Source organism: Euprymna scolopes, chromosome 29, assembly GCF_053919585.1.
Source record: "Euprymna scolopes isolate OS-2025 chromosome 29, ASM5391958v1, whole genome shotgun sequence".
NCBI classification, from domain to species: domain Eukaryota; kingdom Metazoa; phylum Mollusca; class Cephalopoda; order Sepiida; family Sepiolidae; genus Euprymna; species Euprymna scolopes.
The window spans coordinates 107281105-107291946 of record NC_136510.1 but is presented as its reverse complement, the minus strand read 5'-3'; the positions used below and the strand labels follow the sequence as shown (position 1 = coordinate 107291946).

General features: G+C 31.0%; 1 long non-coding RNA gene across 1 annotated transcript in view; it reads right to left on the bottom strand.

The window, feature by feature from the left end:
- Positions 1-10620, bottom strand: part of LOC145252806 (uncharacterized) — a 63096-nt gene extending 52476 nt beyond the window's left edge. The window contains exon 1 of the long non-coding RNA XR_013863677.1: positions 9922-10620. This is a non-coding gene — a long non-coding RNA (uncharacterized LOC145252806). The remainder of the gene's footprint in view (positions 1-9921) is intronic.
- Between the last annotated feature and the right edge of the window lie 222 nt (positions 10621-10842).

Below are 10842 nucleotides of genomic sequence, written 5' to 3'. Positions count from 1 at the left end.
TTTTAATATTGAAAATCATAACGTTAGTAAAGGTATTTCTTTAATATTGAAAATCATAACTTTTGTAAAGTTTTTTTTAATATTGAAAATCATAACTTTAGTAAAGGTATTTTTTTAATATTGAAAATCATAACGTTAATAAATGTATTTTTTTAATATTGAAAATCATAACTTTAGTAAAGGTATTTTTTTAATATTGAAAATCATAACGTTAATAAATGTATTTTTTATATTGAAAATCATAACGTTAGTAAAGGTATTTTTTTATATTAAAAATAATAACGTTAGTAAAAGTATTTTTTTAATATTAAAAATCATAACGTTAGTAAAGGTATTTTTTTAATATTGAAAATCATAACGTTAATAAATGTATTTTTTTAATATTGAAAATCATAACGTTAGTAAAGGTATTTTTTAATATTGAAAATCATAACGTTTGTAAAAGTATTTTTTTAATATTGAAAATCATAACGTTAATAAATGTATTTTTTTAATATTGGAAATCATGACGTTAGTGAAAGTATTTTTTTATATTGAAAATCATAACGTTAGTAAAGGTATTTTTTTAATATTGAAAATAATAACGTTAGTAAAGGTATTTTTTTAATATTGAAAATCATAACGTAAGTAAAGGTATTTTTTTAATATTGAAAATCATAACTTTTGTAAAAGTATTTTTTTATATTGAAAATCATAACGTTAGTAAAGGTATTTTTTTAATATTGAAATTCATAACGTTAGTAAAGGTATTTTTTTAATATTGAAAATCATAACGTTAGTAAAGGTATTTCTTTAATATTGAAAATCATAACTTTTGTAAAGTTTTTTTAATATTGAAAATCATAACTTTTGTAAAGTTTTTTTAATATTGAAAATCATAACTTTAGTAAAGGTATTTTTTTAATATTGAAAATCATAACGTTAATAAATGTATTTTTTTAATATTGAAAATCATAACGTTAGTAAAGGTATTTTTTTAATATTGAAAATCATAACGTTAATAAATGTATTTTTTATATTGAAAATCATAACGTTAGTAAAGGTATTTTTTTTATATTAAAAATAATAACGTTAGTAAAAGTATTTTTTTAATAATAAAAATCATAACGTTAGTAAAGGTATTTTTTTAATATTGAAAATCATAACGTTAATAAATGTATTTTTTTTAATATTGAAAATCATAACGTTAGTAAAGGTATTTTTTAATATTGAAAATCATAACGTTAGTAAATGTATTTTCTTAATATTGAAAATCATAACGTTAGTAAAGGTATTTTTTAATATTGAAAATCATAACGTTAGTAAAGGTATTTTTTTAATATTAAAAATAATAACGTTAGTAAAAGTATTAATCATAAAAGTAAATTATATAGTATTAATCATAACGTTAGTAAAGGTATTTTTTTAATATTGAAAATCATAACGTTTGTAAAAGTATTTTTTTAATATTGAAAATCATAACGTTAATAAATGTATTTTTTAATATTGAAAATCATAACGTTAATAAATGTATTTTTTTAATATTGAAAATCATAACGTTAGTAAAGGTATTTTTTTAATATTGAAAATCATGACGTTAGGGAAAGTATTTTTTTAATATTGAAAATCATAACGTTAATAAATGTATTTTTTTAATATTGAAAATCATGACGTTAGGGAAAGTATTTTTTTAATATTGAAAATCATAACTTTAGTAAAGGTATTTTTTTAATATTGAAAATAATAACGTTAGTAAATGGTATTTTTTTAATATTGAAAATCATAACGTAAGTAAAGGTATTTTTTAATATTGAAAATCATAACTTTTTTAAAAGTATTTTTTAATATTGAAAATAATAACGTTAGTAAAGGTATTTTTTTAATATTGAAAACATAACGTTAGTAAAGGTATTTTTTTAATATTGAAAATCATAACTTTAGTAAAGGTATTTCTTTAATATTGAAAATCATAACTTTTGTAAAGTTTTTTTAATATTGAAAATCATAACTTTAGTAAAGGTATTTTTTTAATATTGAAAATCATAACGTCAGTAAAGGTATTCTTTTAAGATTGAAAATCATAACTTTTGTAAAGTTTTTTTTTAATATTGAAAACCATAACTTTAGTAAAGATATTTTTTTAATATTGAAAACCATAACTCTAGTAAAGGTATTTTTTTTAATATTGAAAACCATAACTCTAGTGAAGGTATTTTTTTAATATTGAAAACCATAACTTTAGCAAAGGTATTTTTGTTATAATATTGAAAACCATAAATTTAGTAAAGGTATTTTTTAATATTGACAACCATAACTTTAGTAAAGTTATTATTTGTTTAAACAAAATAATACCTTAGCACTCCATAATCATTATTTGATAAATACTAAAAATTTCATTGAAATTGGTTAATTTCCAATTTTTAATGAATTTTTAATTAAAAGTAGGGGTCAAAATGTTTATACATTCATTTTGCCCGTACCTAGAAATTGTGGATCGAATAACTGAATCTCTTATTTCGCTAATTGGCCAGTGGATATTACTGGGTAAATGTTGTCCTCAGGGTTGCCAAACCATAAAAATATTTGAGGCCAATGTTAAATATATAAATGTATATTTGTGCGTGTGGAAAAATAACACGTTTAGTCGACTTACGTCTGTCAAGTTCCAATTTCTTTCAATTTTGGATCTCTGAGCAACTATTTTTACAGGCTTAAAACCAAATCAAATTCGTTCCACACGTCCAAATCTCCTATATATCAAGTTTCTAGTCTGTAGATAAAAAAATGACAGAGGAGTTTGGTAGAGTCTGTTTCTCACACAGACAGACAAGGTCACTTATATATATATATATATATATATATATATATATATATATATATATACACACACACCCATACAGAGAGAGAGAGAGAGAGAGAGAGAGAGAGAGAGAGAGAGAGAGAGAGAGAGAGAGAGAGAGAGAGAGAGAAAGAAAGAAATACTAGCCAGACCTGTTGCACGGCGTTACCCGGAGTAATATAAACGTTTACTCAAAATTCTTGATTAAAAGTGAACATTTCGGAAGAATGGAATTTAAATCATTTTAATGGTTTCAAAACGAATTATTTTCTAGAAAAAAGTTATTTTTATCGATGCAATTAAACGGATTATAAAATATATATTAATGAGATATTTTTGTGTCAAAACATAATATTGAATTGATTTGCCTTTCATATACAAATTCATTAAAAGTGGCATCAATAGAATGAAAACATTGTTTTCAGGCATCAACAAAATAAACACGATTTTAGTCTTGCATTAAAAAAATATTAGCAGTTTATTTTAGGCTTTTTTGGAATGTTACAAAAGTTATGCTGATAGGGTGCGATTTGGAGGTATAGGGTTAGGGTTTGAAAGGTATGCGCATTAAAAGTGCTCCTTACGTAAAAACATTGTTTTCTAGTTGCCGATAATGTAAACACGATTTTAGTCTTGCATTAAAAAAATTATTAGCAGTTTATTTTATTTCTTTTGAATGGCACAAAAGTTATGATTATAATTCTAGGTTGCGCTTTGGTGGTATCTCGGGAAAGAGAGCTATTTTGGCAAGGTAGAAAAATTGCGCACTTATGTGGATTAAATATCGATTGAAAATGGATTTTAAAACCGTTCTTGTTGTGATAAAGGTTTAAATAGGAGTTGTCCTCCCCCCACCCCCAAACAAAGATGTAATTTTAAAGCAAATAAAATCGATTTTTCTAAGTATTCATGATTATCTTTTCCAACTACAGGGTGTAACGATAAAAGTGTTGCCCTAGAAATGATGGCATGATTCCATTTCTGTTGAAAGAAAACAGGTTTTCTTTTTTTTTTTTGTTGCAGACCATTTACTAGATGGCTAGTTGTGTACAAATCCAAAGAGTCATTAGAGTCTTCTATTGTGTCTGAAAGTGACACAATGTTCAACGAGCGATATCGGAGATGCGCCGCTGTACAACTCATGCTCTATACCGATCCAAGTTATGACATCAGGACCATTGCCAGCACCCTCAAAATGCACCACTGGATTGCCACGAATAACAGGGACGTGCACAGGGTGATGAAAACAGTTTCCGGTCACGGTTATGGTCTTTGGTGTGGTTTCAAGTGAGGGCCACATCATGCCACCTCACATCTTTGAAGTCGGCTTGAAAATCAACACCAAAGTGTACCTGGATGTGCTGAAGAGTGTGGTGATCCTCTGGTGCAATCAGCAGGCCGCTAGTAAATCCTTAGTGTGGCAGCAAGACTCGGCACCAGACTACAAGTCTAAAGAAACCTAAACTTGGCTTTAGAAGAAGTGCTACGACTTTGTATCCTTATCTCGCTGGCCCTCCTCCTCCCCGACCTGAACCCGCTGGATTACTGAAGGCAGTTACATTGGATAGATGTCAGCTCTACTACATAATCAAGTCACCTGAATTGATTTTTTCAATAAAAGTTTTAAAATAAAGCTGTACTGTTTTTCCTTTAGGGCGACACTTTTATCGTAACGTTATCATTTAGAAATCCATCTATAACATGTGAAGGATGGACATTATGTAACTATTCTGTACATTCAGTTAACAAATCAATCAGCAAGATATATCGTCAAAATTGAATGTAACGTTAATTTAAAATTGAATGTAACGTCAATTAAAAAAATAGCATGGTCCGTATTCTGTAAGGCTGGTAAAAAAAAAGTAAAAATGAAAAAGAAACTTGGAGTGTGATCTGTCAATGGTTGATGATTTAATGTGAGAACTTGTTTGCAGGTTATTTTACACTTTTTTCGGCAAATACAATTTCATATTAATTACACGAGGAAATTAAGTAAATATCACAATCTATGTAAGACACATAATGTGTGTGTGGTTTTCGTATGCGAAGCCACCCATTTTAGTGCAAGTTTTACTATTCGTTTTTTTACGATCTCCTATTCCGAGAAGTAATTACGCGCACATATAGTGAACTAATAGTTCGTGCTAATCTGTCATTCCATCAATCAGTAAGAATAAGGGAGCACTTGTTAAATGAAGCTATAAACGTAACCGCGTGCGCAGAAATAGTAATATGTAGAAAGTCAAATAATAAAGCGGTTATCTGTGAAAAAAGTTAACCCATGAATAAAACAAAACGGTGATTTCGGGTTCCGTGGGAGGAGTAGATTTATTGAGTGTGAAATATTTTTCTACTACCTGTTTGGTATAACGTGTCTGATAGAGTGAGACAAAGAGAGCAAATTATAATATTATGAAACGGTAACGAAATGCACGTATTCTTGCTCAAAAACACGCTGCGGTATTTGATGGAACTGGTTCGGTGAAAAATTTGCATATATATACTAGAGGAGGCACCGGGCTTTGCCCGAGCATAAAATACGCTTAAATATGACATTTTAATTTGTCCAGCGTGACACCTTGCATTGATGATTCCCAAAAAGAATAAAACACTAGTGTCTGTAGGTATTTAATAATTATCACAGTAAATAATAATAATAATAATAATAATAATAATAATAATAATATATATATATATATATATATATATATATATATATATATATATATATATATATATATATATGTATATATATATTATAGAGTCATGATTTCAAAAATAAAAAATATTTGGGTGCCATCAGCTAGGATCAAAACCGAAAGCAAAACTGTAGCATTCAAAGCTGGTGACGTTATCACTGTACCAACGTAACATGCATATGAACTGAATACAAATTAAAAATAAACTAAGATGAATGTTCAAAATATATAACGATTTTTTCAATTTTGATCCATTTTTGATCCCTTCAAAAACTATTTCAACCGGCTAAAGATCCATAAAAGAACGGCCCGTAAAAAATCCAATCATTTGAGGCCCCTTTTAGTTTCGAAGAGACAGAGTTTGATAATATGGAGACAGACAGACAAATATATAGCCTTTTATATTATATATATATATATATATATATATATATATACATATATATATATATATATATATATATATATATATATATATATATATATACAGTCCTGGTCAAAATCATAAGACCACTTAAGAAGTAACCGTTTACGCATATTATCGAATTTTTAATCAAACAAATACCCCGACAATCAATAAAATCCCACCCCTACATAGTAAAGATCCGTAGATGTAAGAAAGCCTTCTACTCCAATAGTTTCTTCCCCCAGAACTGCTAAACTCTGGAACTCCCTTCCTGGATCCTGTTTTCCCGACTGTACTGACATGCAGAAGTTCAAGTGTAATGTGAACAGACTTCTTGCTGCTCAACTCCCTACATAGTATCCCTGCAACTTATGTCTCCGACAGTAGTCCCCTACATGAAAGTGGCACTGTGTCTTGTTTAGGATGAAGATGAAATTAAAAAATATATTATCTCCTTTTGTCCATTGCGTTAATAAATTACGCACTTTGTATTCTAAAATTACTATAACAGAATGTCAAGACCCTGCGAAGAATTCCATGTGATTAATGTACTAGTAGATATCCGGTAGTTTCGTACAGAGTAGATCTGTAAGAAAAAAGGTGAATTAACCCATCATTATTAAATTATATAATTAAAAATTTATTTATTCTTGCATTGATACCAGTCGGTATCTTTTGGACCTTTTAAAAAATGAAATCAAACCCATTTTTTTCCCCGAACATTATATCATATGGACCCTACATCAAGCCGCATTGAGAGGAAGTAAGATGTGTGTGTGTGTGTGTGTGTGTATATATATATATATATACATATATATACATATATATATATATATGTATATATATATATACACACATATATATATATATATATATATATATATATATATATATATATATATATATATATATATATATATATATGATAAAAGAGAAGAAGGCGAAAAACTCATTTAACTTTCACCTTTGTATTTTGTTTTAAACCTGTTTATTTCCTCTATAAATTATCGATATAAAGAAAGATTTTAATCTAAAAGTATATTGTTTCATATTTTGTGATAAGAAGAAAAAAAAAAAAAAAAAAGAGACAAACATTTTTCTCGATTTTAATTTCTCCAGAGATTTGAATGCAATTGCGAAGAAACGAGTTTGAAACGAGAACGGGAATTGTTTTAACGCTTTAGCGTTTCATTTCGCGTATTTTATTCAGACATTTAATTAAAAAGTGGTTACAAAGCAAAACGCCATTTTGGAGAGAGAGAGAGAGAGAGAGAGAGAGAGAGAGAGAGAGAGAGAGAGAGAGAGAGAGAGAGAGAGAGAGAGAGAGAGAGAGAGAATTTTCATTTACAAATAAAATTATGAACCATACGATAGAAGATGTCGATAGAATATACGTTGTTTTATTTCACGACTTATGTATTAAACATATATTCCAAACATATCCATCATTAGAACATAAGACCAAGGGCAAAGAATAGTTAACGCATTTATTTAAGGTGGGCAATTATGAAAGACAACGCATATGACACAAAACAATAAAAGATATTTAGTTCTTACACGATCTCTAAGATTGATTACAAGGGAAACATAGTTTCTTCTTTTTTTGTGTGTGGAAGCTGCACAGGAGAAGTGCTTAATACTTTCTTGCCCTTTTCGGCTACAATAAAACAAAAATGGAACAACTTAGAACCGGCACACCACCAAAATTGATCGCCTACAATGTTTTTAAATCTCAATGATAACACAGAAGAGACGTTGCGAGCCTGTCTCTGCTCTATCGTTATTTTCATGGGAAGTGCTAGACTGAGCTCCAATCTATGCTCTTCTCTTTGTCAAACTTTCACTAGTCTAGCTACAATCACTATGTACGATTTCCCCTACTCTCTAACTGGAAACAAAAACGTAGAGTCTTCTTTTTTTGTGGGAGTCGCACGGAAGAAGTACTCAGTACTCCCGTGTCTTGAGAAAGAAGTCCTTGGAACAAAAGGTTATGGTCAAAAGGTTACGTTATTTACAGTTGACATGTATGAAAACTAACGTGCATTGTACAAAACAGTAACATATACTTAATTTTTACGCTACCTTTAAGAAAGGAGCACGGATTTCCAGAAAGAACCTAGATATTGCATTTTGTGAGAGCCTCATTGGAGAGGTCCAACATCGCTGAATTCTTAATAATCTCTGCTCACTTTTGGGGAAAATCGAAAAGGGAAATAATTCAGCACTGCTAGAACCCGTTTCTTTGCTTCTGAATAATAAAAGGATGAAAATAAAAGATACGGTCTCTAAGATTAATCACAAACGAAATGTAGATTCTTATATTCTTCTGTTTTTTTTTTTTATTTGCGTGGAAGTCGCACGGAAGAAGAACTTGGTACTTTCTTGCCCTTTTCGGGCACAATAAAACAGAAACGGAACAACCCAAAACTGGCACGCCATCAAAATCGATCGCCTAAAATGTTTTTATATCTGGATAATAACACAGAAGAAACGTTGCGAGCCTCTCTCTGCTCTACCGTTATTTTCATGGGAAGTGCTCCACTGAGCTCCAATCTATGCTCCCCTTGTCAAACACTCGACTAACTACAACCACTATATACGATTTCCCACACTCTCTATATGTGCTTAAATTTAAACGCAGATTCCATGAACAGAGCTGCTTTCTTAGAACTACCCGCCTTTAAAACACAGTTCTGTTGTCGTGCTTCCAGGTTGACTAAAGTATGGCAGCTTTCAAGTCCAATGTAAACAAGTTCTTGTTAAATTGTCTCCTTAAATAATCAAAATTTAGCCAATTTACACCATTAACAACTACTAAACTACCACCTGGTACAACACAATAACGTTGATACACCGTTTATCGCCAGATTACCGAAGTTAAGCAACGTTGAGCCTGGCCAGTACTAGATGGATTACAATTTAGGAAGGCTAGGCGCTGTATGTACCTTCTGTGAAGGTTAGGCGTTGTGCCAGCACCCTCACCCCGAAAAAAGAACTCCTTGCTACGAAAGTATCTACAAAGTTGTGGATGACCTATGCTCCCCCAGGACTCAGGGCGATGGACACTACCACCTAATATTTATTAACCCTTATCCTTGAGTGGCCCCAGGCCTTGATAAGTGATGACACTCTTGTAAAAAACTACTTATATAAATTTTAGTCAAAGACTTCTTAAATCAGCGTTCATTGCAAACTCGAACACAATTAAACAAAAGCCCCTCCACCCCCAACTCTTTTCAAAAACGCCAAAAGCTAAATAACTACGAACTAAAAAGATGTAGACGAAATAAGTATGGTAATAATAGTTTTTATGGTTTTCTATATATCTATAAAAGTGAACGTGTCTGTCTGTCTGTCTGTCTGTGTCTGTCTGTCTGTGTACATTTCCCTACGCAATAACTCTGTCAATTTTTAGTCTATAGACTCGAAATTTGAAATACCGGGTACTGGGATTTGGGAAAATCGATGTGACGGGTGTCAGCCAGAAATTTGGCTGTTAAGGGGTCAAATTTCAACGATTTGACCTTTAAGAACTCTACCAAACTCCTCCGACAATTTTGGGTCTAGACACTTGAAATTTTAGATATAGGTTCCTTGAACCTGGATCTAACTTAATAAAGTGATTTGAGCCCGAAACTATAAATTTTAAGGGGTCATAATAGGGGTCAAAGTTTTAAAAAATTAACCATTTTTTTTGTTTTTTTGCTTTTTTTGCACAGCATACACCTCCAAACACCCGAGCAACGCCGGGCACCCCTGCTAGTAAGTTTATAAATCGAACTGATTACTATGTTATCGCAACCGAAGCATGCTAACAGACTATGGTAAAGTTTTGTGTGACATTGCTGACGGATGGCGGTTGACGTCACAGGTTGTTGGCGGGAAATTTAAAAGTTTCCAAAGACATCAAAATCATAACCATTAACAATATTATTGGCAAAACAACAGCAAAGTACAATAAGCCATGTAAAAATATGGAAGATATTGTATCTATATACCATCTAGATGTTTGTCCAAACCGACTTTAAAGTTGAATATTGTAGGAACCATCACGGTCTCTTCTGGCAAGCTGTTTCAGAGAGCAGAAACATGGACCAAGAATTCCGCCTTTTTTTCTGTTGAAGCGAAAACAACGATTGTAAATCTTCTACAGGTGATCGTAGAGATTGCAACGAGGAATTGAAAGAATAAAGAAAGCCAGCAGCATCCATCCTAAGCAGGTTGAACTGGGTTCCCCTGAAGGAGAAAGTGGCTAGGGAATATCAAATTCACAAGCGGTCATCAGTCACATGTATATCCTAGTCAGAGGAAATTACGATGTTAGGTTTTTGCAGCTCTCGTAAGGAGGTGTCGACGTTCTCCTACATACAATGCCTGGTGGTGTAGGTTCCAGCAGGAATATATTTCATGAGGGACTACTACATAAGTAACACCGGTTCACTAGAAGACTCATTTTTTTAGTTTGCTCATGTCTTGGAATTTTATCCAACTAATATTCATAAATGGTTACTCATCTGATAATGACCAGGCTTAACGTTGCTTAACTATGATGACCTAAACAGAACCAGCGTGTCAATATGATAATGTCTTAACTAAGTATTGGGGTGAAAAACTCCTGCAAAGGTAGATTTACATTCCTGTTGTTGCTGTTGTTGTTGATGATGATGATGATGATGATGATGATGATGATGTTGATGATGATGATGATAATGATGCATGTCAGAATCAAGTCTTCCTACATCCTTCGCTACTCAGTTAAGACAATAGAAGCAAGGTGACAGATTTTTTTTTGTATGAGGCAGCTGACAGATGGTAGTTGATATGACAAGTTCTTATGGGGAAAGATTAAAATATTCCATAGTATTCGATAGTTTTGGAACTTCTGATTTTATAATAACTAGCGGGACGTGTGGAAATTC